The following is a 25,222-nucleotide window of genomic DNA, read 5'->3' on the forward strand; positions in this document are numbered from 1 at the left end:
TTTTGGGAACAGCTGCCTCCATCATAGGAGGGTGTTTGACTCCAAATATTTTATGCCTCAACTTCCACAGCAGACATTTTGCTGTGGCGTCTATCATGTGTTCTCAAAATTTGAGAAGTGCCTGCTGGGTCAACAAGGTTAGGGATGCCGACAATAGAACATCGAGAGGACGATATCCAGTGATGTGCGGATGCAACCCCCAATGTACTGTGATGTGCACATGGAGCATGGATAGGATTCAACATGCATTTCAATGGAATGCTCTGGGTATGTGGGGATGCCCAACTCCATAAATTAAACAAAGTATAGTTTTGTGGGTGGGAGGGGAAGTGTGAGTCTGAATTTCCTTACATACAGTTGCACCATTGTAGCAGTCATGATAGGGGACATAAATGGGGATGGCAGAAACTAGACTTCTAAAGGATTTGCCACAATCTAATACCATGTTAGGGAGCCCCATGGTGCAGAGTGGTAAGCTGCAGTACTGCAGCTCAAGCTCTGCTCACGACCTGAGTTCGATCCCGACAGAAGTTGGTTTCAGGTAGCCGGCTCAAGGTTGACTCAGCCTTCCATCCTTCCGAGGTCGGTAAAATGAGGACCCAGCTTGCTGGGGGTAAAGGGAAGATGACTGGGGAAGGCACTGGCAAACCACCCCGTAAACACAGTCTGCCTAGAAAACGTCGGGATGTGATGTTACCCCATGGGTCAGGAATGACCCGGTGCTTGCGCAGAGGACCTTTACTTTTACTTTTTAAATACCACGCTAGATGTACTACTTAAGATTCATACCTGTGGGTTAGATGTACTGCTTAAGGATCGTACCTGCAACAATGGCAGCTGCTGCTTCCTCGTTTATAGCTGGTACTTCATCAAGTTACAGAGTATGCTTTTATTTTATGTTCTTCACTGATAACAATCATTTCTTTAGTAAACAAAGCATTGTAAGAAAAATGCTGTATTTTCAAGAGACAAGAGGTAGTCTTTGGTGGTTGCTTTATAAAGCTTCAGAGAGCTTTGGACAGCCACTATTTTAAGAAACCCTAATGGGAACGTTAAAGATGGACATCCCTAGCCAATGCGTTGCAGAAAATATGCATTTGGAAGATTGGTTCTTTTGTGTGTGTAGAGTGATGGTAGTGAAGAAAACCACTTCTGTGAGTAATAGAACACATTTTAGAATCAAAGTGAATGTGTATTTTTTTTTAATGAAGGTGTTCGTTTTGCTGTTTTCTGCTAAACTTGCAGTGAAAAAGCAGAATAGTCCCCTAGTGACTAATAGTGTAATGTCAGAAATATAGTCTGTAAAGGAATAATTTCAGAAGAGAAAATGATTTAGCTGTGTGACTGAAAATCATGAAGATTCCCGTGTTAAGATAACGGCCTAAAAGGGTAGAGCTACAAGAGGGCTGTTTCACACATTACATAGAAGCAAATCCAGATAAATACTCAACAGGGAACTGGCTCTCTGGCTAATGTATTTATATGATAACAAACTTTTGCAAATGTGCCTGTTGAATTCATGCTTAACATTCCTAACAGAGTTCTTAATCATTTTAGACTATGCCTTTCTCATGAATTATGTGAAACTCACACATTAACCATAGATAATCTCATTCATTTTTCTCCTGGCTAATTTCTTATTTTGGAGAGAGGTAGTCCAAGAGGGGTTGTTTCTGGGACTCTTTATGGCAGGGATGGGGAACCTCAGGCCCGGGGGCCGTATGTGGCCTTCGAGGACATTTTTTTGTGGCCCTCGGGATCTCAGGGCCCCTGCTGCGGAGACGGGGCGCAGGGCGGCCCTCCCCGAGGGTGTTCCTGGGGCCACAGCTTATAGGGGCGCTGTGGCGCCCTTTGGACCTCCTCTCGCCAACTGTCAGCTGTTGGTCGGCGAGAGGGGAGGGGGAGGGATGCTTCCCCCAAGGCTGCCCCCTACAGCCGTGGCATGCAGGAATGCCGCGGCACATTGTAAGCCCCTCTCACTGCCTGTCGGCTGTTGAGCAGCAAGGGGGGGGAAGAGGCCGGCAGCAGAGCATGCATGTGGGAGCCAATTCGGCTGGGGGGGGGGGCTTTTGTGGACTTGGGGGAGAGGGTATGGGGACTGGGGCCCGGCCGCGCGGGGGGGTCTGTGCACTGCTGGCTGCCCTCCTGCCTGGGAGCGGGGGAGCCCTACAGGCCTTCTCTGTGTGGTCTCCCCTGGGGTTGCCAACCTTCAGGTGGTGGCTGGAGACCTGGCAACCCTAGCCTCTCCCCCCCCACTGGGAGATCTACACCTGGTATGGCCCCTGAATGATATCATAAATGTGCAAATGGCCCTTGGCAGGAAAAAGGTTCCCCACCCCTGCTTTATGGCCTCAACTGTTTTACAGGCCTACTGAGTTAACTATGGCCGTGAACCTGTGCTGTTCTGTTCGAGGCGGCTTACAGTTTAGGACCACAGTATTAAAACGCAAGCCATGAAAATGCAAGCTATATGGATAACATGTAATTTGAAAGCTATGAATGATTTCTTCTAAAGGCTTTATGGAGAGATTGAATAACATGGGGGATAAGATTGCACCCTGTGGAACCCCACAAGACAACTCCCGCACTGACGATAGCTGATTTCCAACAGCAGCTCTTTGAGTCCTATCCATGGGAACAATTTAAACCAGTTGAAGACACATCTACTGCTGTCTGCAAACACCTGAACAGGATAGAGCGATCTAGTGTATCAAAGGCTGCAGGTAGATCCAGTAGAAGTAGCAAAGAAGCATGGTCTTTTTCTATATCTAGACAGAGGTAATCAACTAAAGCCATAACCACCGTCTTTGTCCCATAGCCTGGCCTGAAACCAGAGTAAAAAGCGCCCATAGCACATGAGCCATCTAAGACCTGGAGTTGGTCTGCTACTGCTCTGGCAATCACTTTGCCTACAAAGGGTAGATTAGAGACCTTGCAATAATTGGCTGTGCCATTTTTGTATAGGGATGTTTTTTAAATAGAACTGCCCCTTGGACTGGCCAACGGAAGGTACCCTTGGCTAGTAACTGGTTTGTGATAGATATGAAGGGCTCATTAATATGGTCCTTGCATGATTTCAGCAGCCAGGATGGGCAAGGATCAAGTGCACAAGTGGTGGCGATCACTGATCCTAGGATCCTGTCAATATCCATCATGGTAACGGTCAAAATGGTCTATAAGTAGACCAGACAATGTATTACGCATTTTTTTCCTGCCTGGCCTATATTAGAGCTGGCATCAACATCAGAGAGAGCCTGTTTGTTATTTTATCAGCTAAAACTTTGCAACGGTGTCAAAGCTAATTATCTGTTCCTGAGACAGTAAAAATTCTGGTTTACGCGTCAGTAAGTGTCTAAATACCTTGGACAATTGGGATGATTGTGAACTAGCTAATGCATTGGTTGATGAGAAATAATGTTTCTTTGCCACTGTCATCGCCTCTTCATGGGTTTTCCAGTTGGCTCTCTAGCATTCTCTGTTGGGGTCAGTGCAAATTTTCTGCCAGTGACTTTCTAGATACTAGATAGGGTTGCCAGGTCCCTCTTCACAACCGGCGGGAGGTTTTTGGGGCGGAGCCTGAGGAGGGCAGGGTTTGGGGAGGGGAGGGACTTCAATGCCATAGAGTCCAATTGCCAAAGCAGCCATTTTCCTCCAAGTGAACTGATCTCTATCAGCTGGAGATCAGTTGTAATAGCAGAAGATCTCCAGCTTGTACCTGGAAGTTGGCAACCCTATTTCCAGATGTACTCCTTGGGTCACCCAGCTCCATGGTAAGCCATGGGTCTGGCTTCTCCTGCAAGGGTGGGAGAGGTTGATGAGCAGTCTTCCATATGCAGAATTTTGCCCTCAGTTTGTCCACTTTCTTTTCTCTGTATGATGTCATTACCCACCTTGTCTGTAATAAAGCCTAAATCCAAAATGTCACTACTAGCGATGCCCTGAGGTACCCTTGTAGCACAAACTGGCTTTCAAAGCATTCCTGTGGTATCAGTTTTTCCTTCTAGTTAAGTAAGGTTTTAGACAATCCTTGAAGACCAGAGAATTCTGACGTCGGCTGGAATTATTTTTAAATTGTGTCAAATGTGTCTTCTCCATCTAAAGGTCCCTTATGTTAGCCCCGCTTGACAGACTTTCTTTGAATCTAGGAGCCAGCCCAAAAACATAGGAGCTAGACTCAGCCTTCAGGTTTTTATATTACAGGTCCCACATTTTCTAATTATTGCTACCACAAAACCTAATCCTAAAATCTTTTTTCAGTTTCTTGTAATCGTATGAATTCTATGATAAAGGTGGTGTAAGTATATAAATAAATATAGGGGTAACCCTGGTTGAAGCTACCACAATAAAAATCTAAACTTTAATCCTAGCCTAACTTTTGTTTGTCTGCTTAACTCCCAATTTCATTACTGCTTTAAAAAAAGCTCCATTGGAACCAGGATAGAAAACAGTTGCGTAAGACAGTACTTCATCTACCACCACCGAACGGTGCAAGTAAAACTTTACATAAAGCAAGCAACGACAAAAACTTCATGCACATTTATTTTTGTCATACATCAGCAGCAGAACGTATTCCGATGCAGAATGATAAATGAGCTTTCTTTTTCCGCAGAGGATCACCAAGAGACACAATAAAACCATTGTTTTAAAATACTAGGTGCCACAATGTAATTTCTAGGCACCTTGGCACTTGGAATTTGTTGAGCCCTGCCTTAGATGCTTAAATCTTGTAATGTTTAAGCGTGTGCCCTAGAACTGTGCCATTGCCCTGACTAACAGAAGTTAAGATATTCCCCCATATGCAAAGCTTGAAGCTAGAATTAGGCTGTGACTTAATGTGACTGGCCTTGACTAGGTGAGGGGAGCTAGGCTTGGCAACCTCCAGGTTGGTCCTGGGGGTGGTTCTGGAATTACATCTGGACCTCCAGATTTAATAGATCAATTACCATGGAAGAAATGGCAACACTGGAGGGTGGGATCTGTGGTATTATATCCCTGCTAACATCCCTCTCCACCCCAATCTCTACCCTCCCCAGACAGATGCACCCAAATCTCCAGGAATTTCCCAAGCTGGAGTTGACAATCCCAATGGGGGAAGTTGTAAGGGAGGATCAGTAGCAGGGAGTTAAAGTTAAGTGCTCTGCTCACTGACTGGCAAGCTTATATTTTTTACTTATGTATCTTTTATTGTTAAAAATAGCATTTCTTGTAACGCTCTATATGTCTATTCTTTTGCTGAGCTGTTCTGAATACTTTACATTTAATTAATGGAGAAACTGAATATTTCAAATGGTGTGTATTCTGTTCCTCCATAGGGTATATACTAATGCTTTAACTATTTTCTTCTGACCTATATTGTTGTACTTGCATTATCTAGCTTATGATCTTGACTTTTTCCTCCGAATTGGACCTAGCAGAACTCCAGTGTGCACGATAAGAGAGAGTTTCCCCTTAAAACTTAATTTTTTGGGGATATTTATTATTTACTTCATTTACACCCTGCCTTTCTCCCCCATGAGGACCCAAAGTGGCTTACATCCTTCTCTCCTCCTCCAGTGTATCCTCACAACAACCCTGCGATGTAGGTTAGGCCGAGAGCATGTGACCGGCCCAAGGTCACCCAGTGAGCTTCCATGGCAGAGTGGGGATTTGAACCTGAGTCTCCCAGATCCCAGTCCAACACTCTAAGCACTAAGCAACTAATTTTCTTTAAAGTCTCTGTACTGAAAGTCCCCAGGTGGTGTTTCTAGTTCTTGCTACTATGCAAATAGTATTTGGAATATTACAGCTTGTATTCTACTGCTCTGCTGTGCAGTGTTTTAAGCCCTCCTCCAGTGAAAGTGGGTGTTCCATTGGAAGAAGAGCTTCAGACACTGTGCGTGTGTGTAAGTAACTTGGACTGTAAAGCTGAATTTTCCAAGCTGAACTTTACATATCACTCTAGTCTTGGCCCATCTATTCTAGCTCCTGGTTTGTTTCTGGGCTTAATTCAAGATCCTGGTGGTTTGGGACCAGCATACCTTAAGGATCTCCTACTCTTATAGGGAGAAAATGCCTATCATCTTTTGGAGGCCCTGTTTTGGGTACCGCTACTTTCTAATAGTTTCTTTTTTTTTTTTTGAGAAAAGAGCAAGGCAATAGTCTTTGAAGAATTTCCTGACAACCAGAATGCACAGCTCATTTGGAGGAATGGAGAGTGGGCCTTCTTGATCGTGGTGCCAAATGTATGGAACTCGCTCCCCAGGGATATTCATCTGTCCCCTTCTATCACTGTCTTCCACCAGTGGGTGAAGACTGTTTTGCCCTTTGTTTCTTCAGTGGCCTCTCCTTCCTACTTTATGTTTTAACTGCTGACCTTGTGTATTATAGATGTATTTTATGTGTGTGTGCCGTCAAGTCACAGATGATTTATGGTGACCTCGTAGGGGTTTCAAGGCAAGAGACGTTCAGAGGTCTCAGCGTGGGCTGAGAGAGTTCTGAAAGAATTGTGACTGGCCCAAGGTCACCCAGCAGGCTTCACGTGGAGGAGTGGGGAATCGAACCCGGTTCTCCAGATTAGAGTCTGCTGCTCTAAACTACTGCACCATGCTAATTGGATGTACTTTTATATTTTGTTTTTAGTTGTTAGCTACCTTGATGGCTCTGTTTGGGCTGAAAGGCAGAACATAAATTTTGTAAGCAAATAATACAACTTCTTTTCCAAGCAAGATGCCATTTCTGGACTTAAAGGTAAAGGTCCCCTGTGCAAGCACCGGGTCATTCCTGACCCATAGGGTGACGTCACATCCCGACGTTTCCTAGGCAGACTTTGTTTACGGGGTGGTTTGCCAGTGCCTTCCCCAGTCATCTTCCCTTTACCCCCAGTAAGCTAAGTACTCATTTTACCGACCTCAGAAGGATGGAAGGCTGAGTCAACCTTGAGCCGGCTACCTGAAACCAACTTCCGTTGGGATCGAACTCAGGTCGTGAGTAGAGCTTGGACTGCAGTACTGCAGCTTATCACTGTGCGCCACGGGGCTCCTAACAGAATCATAGCTGATCAAGTTAATTACAAAACACCCAATTAATTCTGATTTCCATTATCAGAGGGGTGGAGGGGAAGAGTGGAGAAAGGTTTTCTTTAAGACATGTTCGAGAGGAATCCTTTAAATGGAAGAGCTTTTTGTATTGCCTCTAACAGATAAATGATTAATGGCATCAACATAGCCTCTTGGATCACCTTGCAAGATGTCTCCTTCATCAATCTGGCAAGGGGGTTGTATAGCAGTTTGCACCCTAATTAGAGTGCCCAATAGGGAATGAGGTGTGTAACAGATTACCTGTAGTTAAAGTGCAGTCATTGGAGATACAGTTAACCATGTAGGTGTTTAATGCTGTGTTCGAATCATTAGATCTCTTTAAAAGAAAAAAACAAATCGGGTGCACTGAAACATGGCAAATGTTTCCTTCAGGCTTTAATTGACAGCCCAGTTCTGTCTACCTTTCTTCCAAAACCATGAGGCTTGCTTCCCCGTAAGCGTGTCTAGGATTGCAATTTCAGAATGGTAATAATGCAACATTACATTTTTTTTGGTATTATCCATCCTTTTTCCCTCTTTGTAACCTCATAGAGAAGGGAACGTTTCATTTTTGAAAACATATTACCAGTAAAGCATTAAGATTTATCCCAGGGCACAGAATTTCAGAAGACCATTCTAGACCCTGGGATGATGTTAAGTATTTGATTATATCCAGGTAGCTTAAATTCCACTAATTGAAGTTGTAGGGCTTTATGATCCGTGAGGGTCCTGCTCTCCAGACAGTTGCTGTGTGTTTCAACAGATTTTGTGCCACCAAATGAAACACACCTCTTGAATGGATGTTAATAGACTGGAAATAGAAGAGTCTTTGAATTTCCGATATGCCTTTGAACTTCAGATATCCCTAACAATAGACATAAAAGTACCAATAGACTATCACTGTTGTTTGTTCAGCTAACAATAATGGCTGCATGTATAACTTTGTCTGGAGCAGATCTTCTTATTGGTTGCGATCGGCACATATAGACCACCAAGTGATATTGTTCTCTGCAGCCTATATTTTGTTAAATGAGGCCACCGGTAAAGAAGAGCATAGGCCTGCTGTGTCATTGGCTGCTTTTTTGTTCATTTTTAACTTTGATGAGGCTTAAATGTTGGCTGAATTAAAGGAAGCATTCATAGCAGGCCTTGCCAAGAGAGGCCAAAAGTTACATTTGCAAAAACCATTCTTGGGGCAACACCTCCTTCCCTTAATGTTGACATCTGATGACCCTTGTAATGATTGGCTAATATCCAGACCCCTGGTTTGAGGGCACTGACTAAGCTAGTGCTTGCCCAGCAGCTTTGAATGACACTTAAGAACATAAGAAGAGCCATGTTGGATCAGACCAGTGGTCCATCCAGTCCAGCATCCTGTCTCACACAGTGGCCAACCAGTTACTTTGAAGGGCCAACAACAGGGCATAGAGGCCTTCCCCCTGATGTTCCTTCCTGGCACTCTGAATGTGGAAGTCCCCTTTAGTCACCATGGCTGTTACTTACTGATAGACTTTTCTTCCATAAATCTGTCTAGTCCACCTTTAAAGCCCTTGATGCCTGTGGCCATCACTACATTCCGGCAGCAAATTCCACATTTTAATCCCTCGTATAAACTTAAATTTTTCCTTGATCACTATTGGCCCTAAGAAGGTTTCCTACATTATGGGGAAAGGCCGTAGCTCAGTGGTAGAGCATCTCCTTGGCATGCAGAAGGTCCCAGGTTCAATCCTCGGCATCTCCAGTTAAACGGACTAGGCAAGAAGGTGATGTGAAAGACTTGAGACCCTGGAGAGCCGCTGCCAATCTGAGCAGACAATACTGACTTTGATGGACCAAGGGTCTGATTCAGTAGAAGGCAGCTTCATGTGTTCATGTATTCCATAGTCAAGAAAAGGACCTTTTACCTGTTATACTGGCACTGATTATAGCTGATTTCAGTCATGGTTGCAATGTTCTGCATTTCAGTTACTTAACTTTCAAATAGCTTAGCTTGGCTTTTTGCTCGCTCTTTCAGGACAGATGGGTGGCATGATCTGAAGACAAAAAGCAGTCGTCCTTTGAAATAGCCTTAGCAAATGGAACTCTGTGCTTGTAGGAGAGAATTTATTTTGGCAGTGAGCCCTTGAAAGCAAAACCTTGCTCCAGACCCATATATCATATTATGAGTTAAGCTGTCAGGTTGCTGTGAATCACTCTTTTGCCAAAGATTTAGTATGCAAATGGCACAATTAAGTGTGTGTTCCTTCACACCTCATCTGGAATTAAATATTTGTGGGGCACCAGAGGTGGATCTGCTCCTTCAACCATTGTGTTATGTGTAGGAGGATGCCTGATGATATCTGTCTGTGCACGCAGATAGGGAACAGATAGCATAAATGCTCTGATTCGTCACTGAAGTTTAGTCTTTACATCAGATTAGCTAGTTGCCAAAGGGCCTGTGGGTGCATGCAGACTGTGCACCTCTCTGTTTGAAGCGTGATCATCAACATGGAAAAGAAAGTCAAGTGACCCAGCAACTTTGTAAGTTCTTATAAGGGTCGAAAGGTAGAGCAGATTCACGACAGCTTAATATTCTTTTATGATTTTTTCTCAGAAGTTGTTTGGGTGTGTATTTGAGGTATGTCATTAGAGCCAGGTTCATAAACTGTTCCTCCTTTCGAAGGTGTGAGGGGGGGGGAACAGGGTAGTATATTTTTAGAAATCCACTACCTGGTGTATGATTTTAGGGTTCACCTAGATCTGATTGATGAATAACATGCATTTATTCATGTCTTTCTGCTCATATGGATTTTTTTTTTAAATCAAAAAAGGGCCATGCCAGAAAGAGAGTTAAAGCTTGTATTGCTGTGTGCTGATTTTTCTTCTATTTTGCTTTGGGTATCAGAGTAATGTCTAAAAAGAAGCAGAGCACAGTGATTTGGAAAAAGGAGCAGGGGTTTATTTATTTAGAACGTTTCTGTCAAGATGGATAAAAATCAATGGTTTTATAAAAAGAAATTTAAAAATTGGATTTTTAAAATTTAAATCAGGTTTTTTTAAAATGAAATGCTTTTTGAGGAAAATAGATTATTTTCTATTGAAGATACATTATAGTCCAAAGGTTATTCATCTTGAAATAAGGATTAGTGTTTAATTATGTTGCAGGAGTCTGTATGTTCATGCAATGTTTAATTTATTTTGGTAATGAATTCCATTAATCCATTCACAGTGTCATGCTCTTTCAGAGGCTTCTGTAAGATTATTTTGGGTGGTTTTTCTACCTAGAAGATATTTCAACAGATGCTTACTTTTGCAGTTCTCAAAACAGAGAATTTGTGTCTGCAGAGATAACATTCCTCTTCACAGCAAAAATGTTATGAAATAAACATACAGACTTGAGAAACAAACCTCAATCCCATTGTTCCTTTGCAAATCTAGTTACACAGAATCAACTCCTACCTCCTAAGTGCTACGTTTCAAGTTCAACGAATAGAAGATTTTTTTTGGAGTGGAATATATCTGCACAAGGAGCTAAGTGTGAGGAGGAAGGGCAAGCAATAAAAATGAAAGTGAAACCTTTTGAGCGGAATACTCCACAAGTCTTGGGGTGTTTGTGTGTATAGCCTGAGGTTTTTATCATATTATTCTCTCCCTGGAGGAGAAAATCTTTAGTGGCAGCAGGCCATAAAAGAGGCCCAGTTTGGGAATATTTTAATGAAGTTCCTCTACCGGTGGGTAGGGCAGGCATGCATGCAAAATGCAAACACTGGAACAAAGACATTCAAGACCTAGTGGCCTGAATGAAACTGGATATAGCTGGCAGAAGACAACAATAGAGGGAGACAGATGACTCTCCTTGGGAAGGGAGTCCCAAAGGTTTGGCGCCACAAGTGAGAATGCTCTTTGCTGACCCAGGGTTAATTAAAAGGAACGTCGCTATTCAATAAATTCAAACATTTTTTAAAAGTTAACATTTTATTAACACACAACTTTATTAAACAACAACATTATAAACATTTAATTGTAGGAATTAGATTGATTTTTGGAATAAATTGGCCACAGCTTGGAATTGGCAAACAGCTGCGACCCTCGTGGCGCAGCATGCGTGATGTGTCAAGTGCCCAGGCCGTGTCCACCACGGCCATGAAGTAACCACTGCCCACAGGGCTCCCGCTGTGGGCAACTGGGATGGCAGTACCAGGATGACACCAGGACGAACGCCACTGGGTGTTATCCCCCACCACTTGGGAAGAGGCGGACACCTGCCCTGCCGCCAGGGCATGTCCCTGAAGCCTCTCCCAAAACCCTTGGGATAGGGTTCCCAAAACCAGGGAAGCGACCAATTCCTATGGAGCTTCCCCCCCAAAAATGACACATCCACATGCTAAACCGCCCCAAGCTGTGACTATAAGCCAATAAACCTTAGGGAGGGTGGGTGGGTTCACAAAGAAAACGGAGTGAGCTGTGGGCGGGCCCGTCCCCCTGTTATATACTGAGGGGCGAGGCTAGCCACGCCCCCACCCAGCTCCCGCCTTCCGCCCTCATTGGCTGGAGCCCTTCCTTGCCCCAGCCAATGAGGAGGCTGTATCCGGGCAAATCGGGTCCGGCACGAGCCTCCGTGCGCGCGCAAACGCACATGTTGGCCGGCCGGACCCGATTTCCCTCCCCCTCTGCTGCGATCGCTCCTTCCTCCCCCCGGGGCAGCAAAGATGGCTCCCGGTAAGGCGGGAACCCTATCTTCTTGGGTTGCCGCCCATCTGGCCTCAGATGGCAGGGGCATGTGGAGCAATGCCTTCGAAGAACTTAGCTTCCATCAACCATGGGCTGCTTTTAATATATGACAATATCCCTTCACTTTACATGTGAACGCGCAGACACATGAAGAAACGTGAATGGATTTTTTTAAATTAATTTTTTATTTTCAAAGCGACATAAAACAACACATGCAACACACAACACCCACTCTTTATACATAATCGGTACTCCATACCTGCAACGAGATCTTCATCTAATACCCTATGGAGTGGGTCTAAATCATTCTATACTATCTGGTAAAGGTAAAAAAGGTAAAGGTGGTCCCCTGTGCAAGCACTGGGTCATTCTTGACCCATGGGGTGACGTCACATCCCGACGTTTCCTTGGCAGACTTTGTTCATGGGGTGGTTTGCCAGTGCCTTCCCCAGTCATCTTCCCTTTACCCCCAGCAAGCTGGGTCCTCATTTGACCAACCTCGGAAGGATGGAAGGCTGAGTCAACCTTGAGCCGGCTACCTGAAACCAACTTCCGTCGGGATCGAACTCAGGTCATGAGCAGAGCTTGGACTGCAGTACTGCAGCTTACCACTCTGCGCCACGGGGCTATCTGGTACTATTCTTTAAATCTTGAAAGTACATAAGTCCGTAACAAAATGGAGCATATCTGAATTTATGCTCAGCTCTTCATGCAGACTAATCACATGATGAAACTTGATTGATATGATGTTATACTAATACCATTTACTCAGACTCTCAGCCAGTATATCTAAAGAATAGATAGCAATGCGTATTTGATATTGTTAAATATGATAATATATGCCTGTGCCTATACTCATGTTCTAGTATAAACAATATAATATCTTATAATACCTAAAAATATAGTTTTCTAAGTGAGGGAAAGAGTCTATTCTCATTGATCTATATATATTGAGTTTCTTATCATTGTTTTATATCTACAGTGGTATTTCTTTTTGGAGACTCTCTACACATTCATTATTTTGATACGTAATCGTAATAGAGTTTCAAATTCTTCCATCAGTCTTCTATTCACGATGTTTGTCAGCTTAGCCATCACTGCATAGTCTGCTAGTTTTTTCTAGCCAATTGTCTGTTGATGGTATTGCGTCTGATTTCTAATTAAACACCATTGTCACTCTTGCAGCTGTTATCATATATCTAAACAGTTCTGTCTTATTTTTGTCAATTGCCGTCAGTAAAATTCCCAGAAGCATTATTATTGGGTCTAAAGAGAAATTGATTTTCAATATTTCTTGAATCTCTTGATGTACTTTGACCCCAAAATTCTTTATTTTACTGCAGGACCACCAACAGTGGAAGAAAGGTCCCATCCGCCTCATTACATTTCCAGCATCGCCCATCCTTGCCCTTACTTGTTCTACTTATATCTTTTGGTGTAATATACCATTGAGAAAACATCAAGAAATGTGAATGGATCTTGTCTTCATGTGTCTTTTGAACCTTAAAAAAATGTAGGATGCTATACAGAGAAATCAAAAAATAATTTGTATTTACATGAGAGAGAGATATAAACGGGTTGCCAGGTCCCTCTCCGCCACCAGTGGGAGATTTTTGGGGCGGAGACTGAGGAGGGCGGGGCTTGGGGAGGGGAGGGACTTCAATGCCATAGAGTCCAATTGGCAAAGCGGCCATTTTCTCCAGGTGAACTGATCTCTATCTGCTGGAGATCAGTTGAAATAGCAGGAGATCTCCAGCCACCACTTGGAGGTTGGCAATCCATATATATATAAGGACCCTGGAATCTGCTGAAGCAAACTTAAGTTTGGAAGCAGCAGTGAGAGATTCTGCAAATGCCGAAATCGAAACTATAATTCCACTGAAAATAGTAGTGTGTTTGCAGGAGCCAGCTTCTTGAAGAAAGGGGGCAGAACTGTTTTGTGTGACAAGTGAGGTCACGGCCCTGTCATGGCGGATCGACTGTGTCTCCTTCCAGTCAAAGTGGGCAAAGACAGGTAGAACAGACAGTAAATAAAGCAGAAGGAAGATGCCAAGGCAAAGCTTCAGTAGCAATAGAAACCGGACTAAGCCCAGCAAATTTTCTGTGCCACGTTGGAAAACTACTGCAAATTTTTGTGTGCCCAAATCAAAGTTGAGAAAGATTTATGCGGGACTACCTACTGAGATTTCAAGGCAGTAATTCTGGGGTGTGTGTGTGCAAAGCTGTTCTGTACGACCGCGTTCTGTTTTGTGCCAGGCACGTTCATGCCGTTGTTGAACCTAGGAAGAAAATGACAGCCCCAGTGTTTAAGACTTTCCTGTCTTTGTAAAAGATAGCCTTTCAGAAAGCAGATCTTGATCCTAAAAGTGTTTATTCCAGAATAAATCACATTGAGTTTAGTGGGACTTTCTTCTTGAAAAGTATGCTCACAGTTGCAGCTTTAAACGGGAACTAAAAATGCAATATTGTGCAAGTGAGGAAATAACTGGAATTTGGAGAGGTTGGAGAAAAATGAGTCGGAGAGTCATAGGAGGTGCCATTCCTAGATCACTGAGTCTTGGCTCCCTCATTTTTAAATGTTAGAAGACCGATCACTAAACTAAAGATAGAATCTTGCAGTTGCTTTAAAGTCAGTGTAATCTTGAGTTACGGATCAGACTGAGGGGGTCACCGCATTATGTATTCCCAGCAATGTATTAAGAGTTTGAAAATGTTATACAAAACATCGCTTTAAAAGGGTGTTTGGATGCCACGGCTAAAAAATGGTTGGAAGACGTCTTCACAGCTAAAGGGGCCAAACAAAGTGCGAACAGAATTTTTTATAACAGTTTCAAACTCTTAATACATCGCTGGGAATACATAATGCGGTAACCCCCTGAGTTTCCATTGACATCTTGGGAACTTTTTTAGCTGACTTTATTGGGCCTCATGCCCTCTAACTGGCAAGCCCATCATTCTTGCTTGGTTAAAACTCTCACACCCCCAGTCACATTAATCATTTTAGAGCTCACTTTCTCTTTTGGTAACTGTATAAGCTGGTGAAGGACAGAAAGCCAAATTCCTCTTGTAGGAAGTTTTATGATACTTGATTTTTTTTTTTTATTGCAAGGCTTGTTAACTTCAGATGGTTTTAGGGCCCCAGCCACTAATGAGCATCTCTTTCTTCTCAAAATAGCTATGTTTGTTAAAACTGTAGACTAGAAACCAAGGTTTTAGGCATCAAACAGACAGGGATTCTCACTAAGCATGCTGAAGTTTTACAATGAGCTTCACTGTTTTGCGGATCTGTCTAAATTGGTTTTTAACAATCACATGGAATAAACGTGTTCATAAGTTGGGCATGATTTGACAGAGTTCTTTTGTTGGCTAGCTTGACCTACAGTCACAGCTTCTTCAGAAATATCTTCCTGTTTATGGAAAGCACCTGCGCGCTGACCTTTTATTCAAGAGCTCCGATCAGGGCTGTCACTTTAGTGCACGATGGTTCAGACACATTATAAATCATTACTTCCACCACACGTCAGTCAATGGCTGACTACATTCCTTAGCATTCTGAAGCGTTCTTGCTGTGTTAAATTCGAGATAGTGTAATCTAGTGCACACAGCTGAGTACTGACTTGTGTATGCCCAACCAGCTTATGCCTTTATGCTGCTTTTTGATTTTAGCTTAAATTTTGTTCGCAAATGGATGCAGATTTTTGGATTTCTCCATTTGTAAGTAAGCACTTTAGGTTCACAGAAGTATGGATTTTCATGGAAAGGGTTTAATAAGAATGCAGGAGATTTGTATCTGAAATTGGGGCTGATTGGAACTAGCGAGCTATCAATGGCAACGTTGGCTTGGGAAATTCCTGGAGATTTTGGGTGGTTCTGGCAGGGTGGTCTTTGGGGAGCTCATAAGGTTGCTAGCTCTGGGTTGGGAAATCTCTGGAGATTTTTGTGGTGGAGCCCGAGGAGGGCAGGGTTTGGTGAGGGGAAGGACTGCAGTGTCATAGAGTCCAATTGCCAAAGCAGCCATTTTCTTCAGGTGAACTGATCTCTATCAGGAGGAGATCTCCATCCAGTACCTGGAGTTTGGCAACCCTAGGAGCTCATCGGGGATGTGAAGGCACAGAGTACACCCAGACTGCCACGTGCTCCAGGGGAACTGATCTCTGTAGTCTAGAGATCAGTTGTAATTCTGGGTGATCTCCAGGCCCCACCAGGAGGTTGGCAACCCTAACTATTGGGGACCATGTGCGCTGAGGTCCTGGGGTGCTCTTCAGCAGAAAAGGGAGCTGTGTAACAAGCATGTGTCTTCATATTCATGCTGAATACAAATGTTGAAAATACAATGTTGAAATATTATAATATTCATGACTTGATGGAAGGCTCATGAAGACACAAAAGTTGCCTAGGTTTCAGCAGTAATGGCTAATTCAGTCAAAATTATTATTTTGTTTGGGAGCCATGGCTGTTTGTCCACACCTTCATAACACAATTTCCATCGTTTCTTGGAAGAAATAATAAAACTTATTAAAAATATGCTACGATTTAAAAAAAAATGATAGACCTTAAGTTTTCTGAATCTAGACTAGAAATAACCATTACAAATGACGATAGTGTTTACAAAATACCCCGACATTTATAATTTGTTGATATATATTAAATATTTTGACATACTACATCTTAATTCATTACAAATCTTGCAGCTACCATATGTTTTAAGGCTCTGAGGATATTAAACCTTTCAACATACTGCTTTGATTTTAAAAAAGAAAGTGTTCTCGGTCTTTTGATTTAGAATAGAAGTCAACTTTTAAAAATTTAGCTTGGAATTAAAAGCATACCTTTTATATGGTAAAAAACAACAACCATATCTGTGTTTTCTTGAAGCAGATGGCACTAAAAGGATACTCAGTTACAGGCCAAGGCAAGTAAAGCTTCGATCCCCCCCTTTTGCTTCTCACAAGTCTGCGGTCTCTGCTTGCTTTGAAAATGCCCCAGTTTAGTTGGGCTGAAATTATGGCTGTTAGGGGAGGGGAATCCATTAATTTTTTAAAAAAACATGAAGATTTGATTTGTTTGTGCTTGGGTCATGTGTCCTTCTGCTGTAACTTCTGCCTGGAAATTAAAAAAAAGGAAACTACAACCTAGCGTTAGGTTAGTTTAGAAGTCACATATGCGCTCCTTTTTACTCAGCGTTGTACCTTCAGCAATATAAAGGTCAACTTGTTTCAGGAAGGAAAATTACTACATATCATATTCCATCACACAAGACATCACACAAAACTTTAAATTTCACCGTTGCAGCGACACGATTCATCGTAGAGTCTTTACTGCTTTCCACTGGTGAAGCTAGAAGGAGTAGTAAAACCTGTGGCCAGCCTCGCATGAGATGACATTGCTGTTCTTCAGCATTCCTTATTACAGCTGGCTGGCTGGCTGCTCCCTGGAATTAAACCAACCAATCCCAAATCTATAAGTAGATGGCGTAGAAGACCAGTCTAGAATCCTCTCCATGCAGACTTTGTACACGCGGGCAATTTCTTTTTCTGCATGAGAGAGAATTAATACATTCAGTCTCCAGCCTGAACTGCTATAGTCCAGCAAAAAAAAAAAAAATCGTCACGTTTAGAGCAATCTTGATTCTATTAATATGCAGAGAAATCCTCGAACAACTGTTTCAGGTGCCCCCGGTTCTATCCCTTAAGCTGATTAGATTTGGGTGGGGTTCATTGCTGGGTAGGAATCTTGTGCACACCTTTCTGAGCTCCTGCCGATAAGAGTGAGGTGACTTACGGCTCACACTGGGGACTTGTTGCTATCATTCCCCAACATGTAGCATGGGGATACCTTGCAGTACAGTTGTTTTGGGGACAGCCAGTACCCCAGAGTTCACTGTGGCATGGTTACTTGGATGACAGCCAGTATGGTGTAGTGGTTAAGGTGTCGGACTAATTCAAATCCCCACTCGCGCCATGGAAGCTTGCTAGGTGACCTTCGGCCAGTCACACACCCTCAGCCCTGACCCTGGCTAGTATTTGGATGGGAGACCTCCAAGGAATACCAGGGTCATGACATGGAGGCAGACAATGGCAAACAACCTCTGAACGTCTTTTGTCTTGAAAACTCAATGGGGTCGCCATAAGTCAGCTGTGACTTGAAAGCAAAAAAAAAAGTGACTTGGAACTCTTTACTTCACATGGAACCTCAGCATATATTTGGAAACTTAGCATATATACATCAACTATAATATAAACTAAGTATACTAGCTCATGTTTTTGTTTGCCTAATGGCCAATACCATTGTAACATGAATTAGCATGGTGTGACTTTAGCAATTACAATTTATCACCTTTCCTTTTATTTATGCATTCAGTGAAGCTGTATCTTTCTAGTTCTTTTGTGAATGAAATATCCTATAAAAAATTAAATGACTATTGAAGTGTGTTTAAAAGTCCTCTGCCCTTCCCTTTAAAGTGACTTAATGTTTTATGAAGCAACTCTTTAAAGGTTTTATGGGGTAACCCTTTTAATAGAAATTTTATGAGTTTTATGAGGGCCATATTACCTGTAAAACTTTGCAGACAGATGGTGTCCATTCTTTAAATCTTAAATCAAAACAAGAAGGTTGGCCATTCATTTGGGAATGGCCTATTGATAGCCGTTAGATAAGACAGATGTGACAAGAAGATTATTGTGGGTGAACATTATGTTATTCCAGGTGTGTCCCTAAATCACCTAAATCACCGTGCACAAATTTCTCCCAAATTGAGTGATAGCCTGCTCATAAAATGGTGATCAGTGTTGAACCATTTTTGTGGCTAAGCATGGAAGTTCTATTGACTGTCATAACAAGCATATTTGTGAATGGCATAAATTAATGAAAACTAGATCAGAACATCTTAGATGAGATGAGGTCTCCTGAACAGACCTCATGTTGACATCATCTTTTGATCTCAGTATCTGTTCTGGTTTTCTGAAGGCTGAAAAACACATGGCGACTGGCTTTTAGGATGGGATGGGTAGCTTGAGGCTCAAAAATGATGAACAGCTCAGCATTTTACTTCTTAAATAATAAGGGTTATTTGGAGAGAGAGTTTCAGAGGCTTTGCAGATGTCTCAAGCTGACCCTGTACCAGCACTTAAATACTTAAAATATACAGTAGGAATGACTGATGATAGTTGCAAGGATTGGGACAGTTTCAAGGATTGGGATATGCTGGTTCAGCTTGCAACCAGTTCACCACTTCCAATCATGTATCTGATTTAATTGATAGGCTCTTCTGTTGTTTATAACCTTTTCATGCAGTTCGGCACCAACAGGCTGGTTGCAGCAGAGGATCTGAAGTTGACTCCCACCTAATCCCCCATCAGATGGAAGTCAGCTTCTGATCTGCTGCTGGCAAAACTTCTGATCTTCTGCTGGCAAAAAAGTGGGTCAGTGTTGCTGCAACCCTGGGGAAGTTGGGGGTGGGGAGAGAAGAAGCCAGCTCTCAGCTGATGTCCCTGTCCCAATCCTTGCAACTTTGCTGCCTACCAGCCTACTTCTTGGATGCAGCAAAGTTTTTTGGGGGGAAGGGATCAGGAGTCTGCTTCTGATCACCACTCCTGAAAAAAACATAAACGAAACACAACAAAAGTAGATCTAAACCCTCTGATCTCTACTTTTGCTATGATTCAGCCTTTCCCCCAAACACAGTGCTTTTTTTTTGCGAGGGTGGTGGGGTGGTGGATTAGAAGCCTACTCCTAGGGGAGCTGAGAGTGGGTTTCTATTCCCGTCCCCCAAAATCGTTGTATTTGGGGAAGACTGAGACATAGAAAAGTTAGCAATCAGAAGATTCAGCTCTCTAAATTTGCTTTGCCCAAACACAGTGATTTTGGAGTGAAGGCGGTGAAGGATTAGAAACTCACTCTCAGCTCAACTAGGAATGGGTTTCCAATCCAATCTCCTAAAAACTCTCTGTGTTGAGCTTCCCTCAACCGTGTCTTCCCTCTTGATTCTTTGATCCAGGGGCAGAAGGGGAAGAAAAGCAGCCCTGGAAAAAGCCCCCACTGCCTGCCCTGCCCTAGCTCTACACCCTAAAAGAGAGGGGGAGGAATAGGCAGCTTGGCTCCTCTTTCTACGCGGAGCAGTCTAGTACCTGTTTCCAAGTACAGTCTGGAGACGGGTACTGCCTGCATGGGGCAGGGAGGGGCTGGACCTGTCTTCCCTGCACCACACTTGATCAGGCTGATTGTAGCTCTTCTTCCACTGGGCTACCCCAGCCCAGGTTAGAGGGGAGAGGCCGCTAGCCTACTGGGAGAAGTCTCGGTGGCCATAATGGCCAACCTACCCCTGCTGTGATCAGTTGTGGCTTCTGATCTCCCCCCCCCCCCGCGATTATAGCTTAGCTGTTCCAGAAAATCCGGCATACTCCAGCATTTCCATGGCTAGGACATTGGAAGTTGACTCTTAGCTGGTTGAGGGATCAGCTGAGAGTTGACTTCAGATTCCCCCCCTTTAAAAAAAAAACTGTTTCCTAGCAAGACTGGGATAAAGCAGAGTTTCCTGTGTCTCCCAGCTGACACCCCCCCCATCAACTGGAAATCAACTTCTGAGCAACCCTGTTCCATAGCTGTTTGCACTGTTTTGGCTGAGCTGAACAAATCTTTGTTTGCTTCCTATCTGATCGTGAGAGTTGAACACAGCATATCTGGCTGCTGAATAAGTTCCCTACAGAATTCACGGTATCCATAGCATACAACTAACCTCCACAGGGTGGCAAAATGGGACATTTTACTAGCAGTGTAGCAATGTTAAGAGAGCCAGTGTGGTGTAGTGGTTAAGAGCGGTGGACTCTAATCTGGAGAACCCGGTTTGATTCCCCACTCCTCCACATGAGATCTGCTGGGTGCCCTTGGGCCAGAGAAATCTCTCAGCCCATGTGGTCAGGCAATGGCACACCACCTCCGAATGTCTCTCTTGCCTTGAAAACCCTAGAAGGGTCGTCATAAGTCAGCTGTGACTTGATGACACTTTTCACCACAGCAATGTTATGTTGGCTGCAGAACGACAGTTGTCCTGATCCGGTAACATACAGAAGGTAATATCGATGATATGCATTCCTGGATATGTATTCCTATTTCCGTTATGCTTGTTCAGTAAGGCTGAATGAGCTGAATGCATCTTTCCACGTAGATGCAAATACATGTTCCATTTGTGGGTACTTTCCCTTATTCATGACTATTGGTTGTACACAATTTGAGCTGGATTGTGGCCGTGTAACCTGGGCGGAATGCAATTTAACCTATAAACGTATTTGCAGTAAAATTCTGTTCTTGGTGGAAAGTTGTGAAAAAATAACTGAAAAATATATAGAAAGAACTCTGTACACAGCTCCTTGAAGGAATGTCAGGGTACAAATGTCTGTCACATTTGTACCCTGCCGTTTCTTTAAGGAGCTGTGTACTGAGTTCTCCCTTTCTACATTTTATAGCCGTTATACCCTGTTGGCACACATTATATTCGGGAATAGTCAGCTATAGTTCTTTCCAGAAGGTTGTCCTGTTGCAGCAAAAATAGAGTCATATGGCACCTTAAAGACTAACAAATATTTATGTTAGCATAAGCTTTTGTGGAGCTGAGTCCATTATGTCTGATGTGGTTTGTCTGTAATTTCTTCCTCAGTAGCAGGCTACTGTGCCAGCGTGGTATAGTGGTTAAGGTGTCGGACTAGGATCTGGGAAAACCAAGTTCAAATTTCCACTCCTGCCATTGAAACCTTGGGTCAGACACCATCAGCCATGACCCTGGCTAGTATTTGGATGGGAGACCTCCAAGGAAGACCAGGATCGTGACATGGAGGCTAGCAATGGCAAACCATCACCCAACGCCTCCTGTCTTGAAAACCCTATGGGGTCGCCATAAGTCAGCTAGGATATGATTGCAAAAAGAAGGCAGGGTAGTATGGGAAAGAGTAGAAATAGATATTTTATTATACTAGTGATTTTGTTGGTGTAAGAATGCAGAAATGTATAAGTAATATCCGGGTGTGACTATCCTCAGAAAAACTCTTCTTGTAGCTACTACTCCAATTCAGTATTTTCATAATTTCTCCTGATTTCAGTATCTGTATATTTGCGCAGTTTCAAATACTTTGACAAGGACTGCATAAAGAGCTAAGTAATATTAAACTGGGTGTTTTTGTAAATGTCACCATAGAAACTTGATTAAGGACCTCTTCATGTCAACCTTTTAATTCCATTCCATTCTGAATATTAGACTATCTGGGATATTAAGCCTACAATGAACATGTTTGACAGGCTAAAAATACTAAGCAAATATACTTCCAGAGAATACTTGGAGTATAATGTGTGAATCACTTGCAGCTGCAGGATGTCTCTTCATTCAGATGTTATTTGAGGAAAGTGGTAAATAGTAAACTAAACTTACCACTGTGAGTAGCTGATATGGTTCACAGAGAATTTCTTTTTAAAGTTGTGTAATACTTTTTGACGGGACTCAACCAAAACGAAATAATTAGAAAGCAGTGTGCAAGCCTTAGGGTTCCACAGAATTCTTCATCTGGCAGGCTGTTCAGTACACCCCGTCCAACCCCCCTCACCCGAAGATTGAGAGAGAAAACAGACTTTGCCACCAGGCCTTAAAACCACGAAGTGTACAGTTGATTTAACTGCTGCCTTTCAGAGAGAGCGCCATATTTTTCTTTCTCCTTTGTTCCAGCAACTTGTTCCAACTTGAAAACTTATTTTGCGCCTGGCACTATCAAAACAAATGTAGCACATCTTGAGCACATCGCATTTTTCATTTTAAGATTATATACAATTGAAGACTTTGCTGCCGGGCCTCAAAACAACTTATTTTCTCCTCCCCTCTCCAGAAGCTTGCTGTTAATAACTGTAACAGTTGCAACTTAAGGCTTGGAGCCTGCGAAACATTTCCACTGGTGGAAGGAAGGGAGGGGGTCTGCCTTGCCTACCCTCTTCTACAGCCCCAAGTGCCTTGTGAAATGCCATTCCTTGCAGACAGGGGACCCCCCCAGGAAGTGAGTGGGGAGTCAGAGGTCTAAAGCAGGAGGGTGGAATGAGTGAAAATTGCCCCATTTTGTGGAAATGCTTTGCAGGATACAACCCTAATTGTGCACGGACAAGGGGTATCACTGACTGCAAGAACGCAGATATTTCTAAGGACAGCTCCAATTTCCTTTAACTATGACTTAAATGGAAGAAAATAGACTCCTTTGAAATGTGGCGTTGGAGGAGAGTGTTACGAATACCATGGACGGCCAAAAACAAATCAGTGGGTTACAGATCAAATCAAGCCTGAACTGACCCTAGAAGCAAAAATGACTAAACTGAGGCTATCGTATTTTGGTCACATTATGAGAAGGCAAGAGTCACTAGGAAAAGTTGAGGGCAGCAGGAAAAGAGGAAGACCCAACCAGAGATGGATTGACTCAATAAAGCCACAGTCCTCAGTTTGCAAGATCTGAGCAAGGCTGTCAAAGATAGGACATTTTGGAGGACTTCCATTCATAGGGTCGCCAAGAGTCGGAAGCGACTTGGCGGCACTTAACATACATACACACACACACACACACACACACACACACACACACACACAACTTAAATGTAAATAGGCTGTTAAAGTTTTGCTTGAGTCAGGACTCAAACCCATGAATGCTCAAGCCCATAATGGCAACCAGAGAACTATTCAATGAGATTCCAAAGAGAAGGCAACTGCAGGGAGACGGAAAGCTATTCCTCTTGCCCCACTGGGCCAGAGTAGGCGAGGTACAACTCCCAGATGATTCTGGGTGAGACTTGCTCACTAATCTTATGAAATAGGAGAGCCTGATCTCTTTGCTCCTTTCTGGTTAAGGACCACCTCCGCCTTCCCTTGCCCTAGCCCAACAAGAGGCAATCTGACAACCTATTAAATACCCATGATTAACTCTTATCTGTGAAAATTCAGGTTTAAAATTGCTTTGCTACATTGCTGTGATATTTAATTAAAAGGCAATTAAAACTGTACTGGTTTCATCTACTCTGTGGATACAAGAAGGTGGTAATTATCCAGAGGTAAGTGTCAGGAGGTATTGACATTTAAGAATACAGCATAATTCAATTAAGTAGCAGAAAAGGATAAATACTGCTAGTTATCAGTTTAAAATAGAATGTACTAGTAAATATTCATGTATAGTTGACATTTTTTTACTCAAGGGAAGTTAAAAAAAACTAATTCTGTGGACTCAGATTACAAATGATGGGCGCAAATGATAAATATTTAATTGGCCAGGTATATCATGAGTTGTGCAGAAGTGTTAAAGAAATTCCCGTTTGCCTATCAGCTCTGAATAGGTTATCTAAATGGTTTTCAGGTGCGCAGAGATAACTGTTTACAGACCACAAGTGTTATAACACTGCTCTGAATCCAGACGTCAGGTCTACTGCCCGTTGAAAACAGTGGCCCTATAAAGTTCCCTGCTGCCTCTGCTCCTGTTAGTACACCCGACTCCTGACATTTATTTATCTGTTTACATTATTTATAGCCTGCTTTACTTGCAGAGACTCAAGGTGGGTTACTGAATAAAAGCTATGTACTCATACAGCTAAAGATGGCCAATGTACAGTTCAACAGTAGAGAATTAAAAGACAATGCAAATAGGCCCACTGTCCATTTAAAACAGTAACCTTTTAAAGTTTAAAGAAAGCTGTGGTAGTTGGAGCAGTTAACGGGGGAGAGACAGGGAGAGCACCCTGGATGGGGCACAGCAAAGCCCCTGTAAAGATCCATTGTGGTAGACCTGGCATCCCTTGGAAGCAATGGACTTGGAAGCAATGGACTTGGTGTCCAGACTTGGTGGCCTGGAGACCAGGTCTACTGCATGGGGCACACAATCTCCTACTCTCTCCCTCCCCCCTTGCCATTCCTAGGACATCCTCCTGAAACACTTCTGAAATTTCAGGAGATAGTTTTTCATTACTCCCCAACATTTTGGGAATGTTTTGGGTTGCTTTGGGGAATCACCAAGCCAGTCCCAAACAGCCAATTTTGGAAGTATTTTCAGTTTAGGAATATATGAATGCACATCCCTATCACGCTGGTCTCTCTCCCATTGTAACCTTATACTTAACCCTGTGAGTTAGGTTAAGCAGAGAGAGAGAGAGAGTGGCTTGAGGTCTCCTCATGGGAAATAACGAGGCTATTATTTCCTACGGTGAGGAGCCCCTTGGCGCAGAGTGGTAAGCTGCAGTACTGCAGTCCAAGCTGTGCTCCATGACCTGAGTTCGATCCTGGCAGAAGTTGGTTTCAGGTAGCTCAAGGCTCAAGGTTGACTCAGCCTTCCATCCTTCCGAGGTCGGTAAAACGAGGACCCAGCTTGCTGGGGGTAAAGGGAAGATGACTGGGGAAGGCACTGGGAAACCACCCCGGAAAAAAAGTCTGCCTAGGAAACGTCAGGATGTGACGT

This window comes from Euleptes europaea, chromosome 15 (assembly GCF_029931775.1).
Source record: "Euleptes europaea isolate rEulEur1 chromosome 15, rEulEur1.hap1, whole genome shotgun sequence".
In the NCBI taxonomy this organism is placed as follows: domain Eukaryota; kingdom Metazoa; phylum Chordata; class Lepidosauria; order Squamata; family Sphaerodactylidae; genus Euleptes; species Euleptes europaea.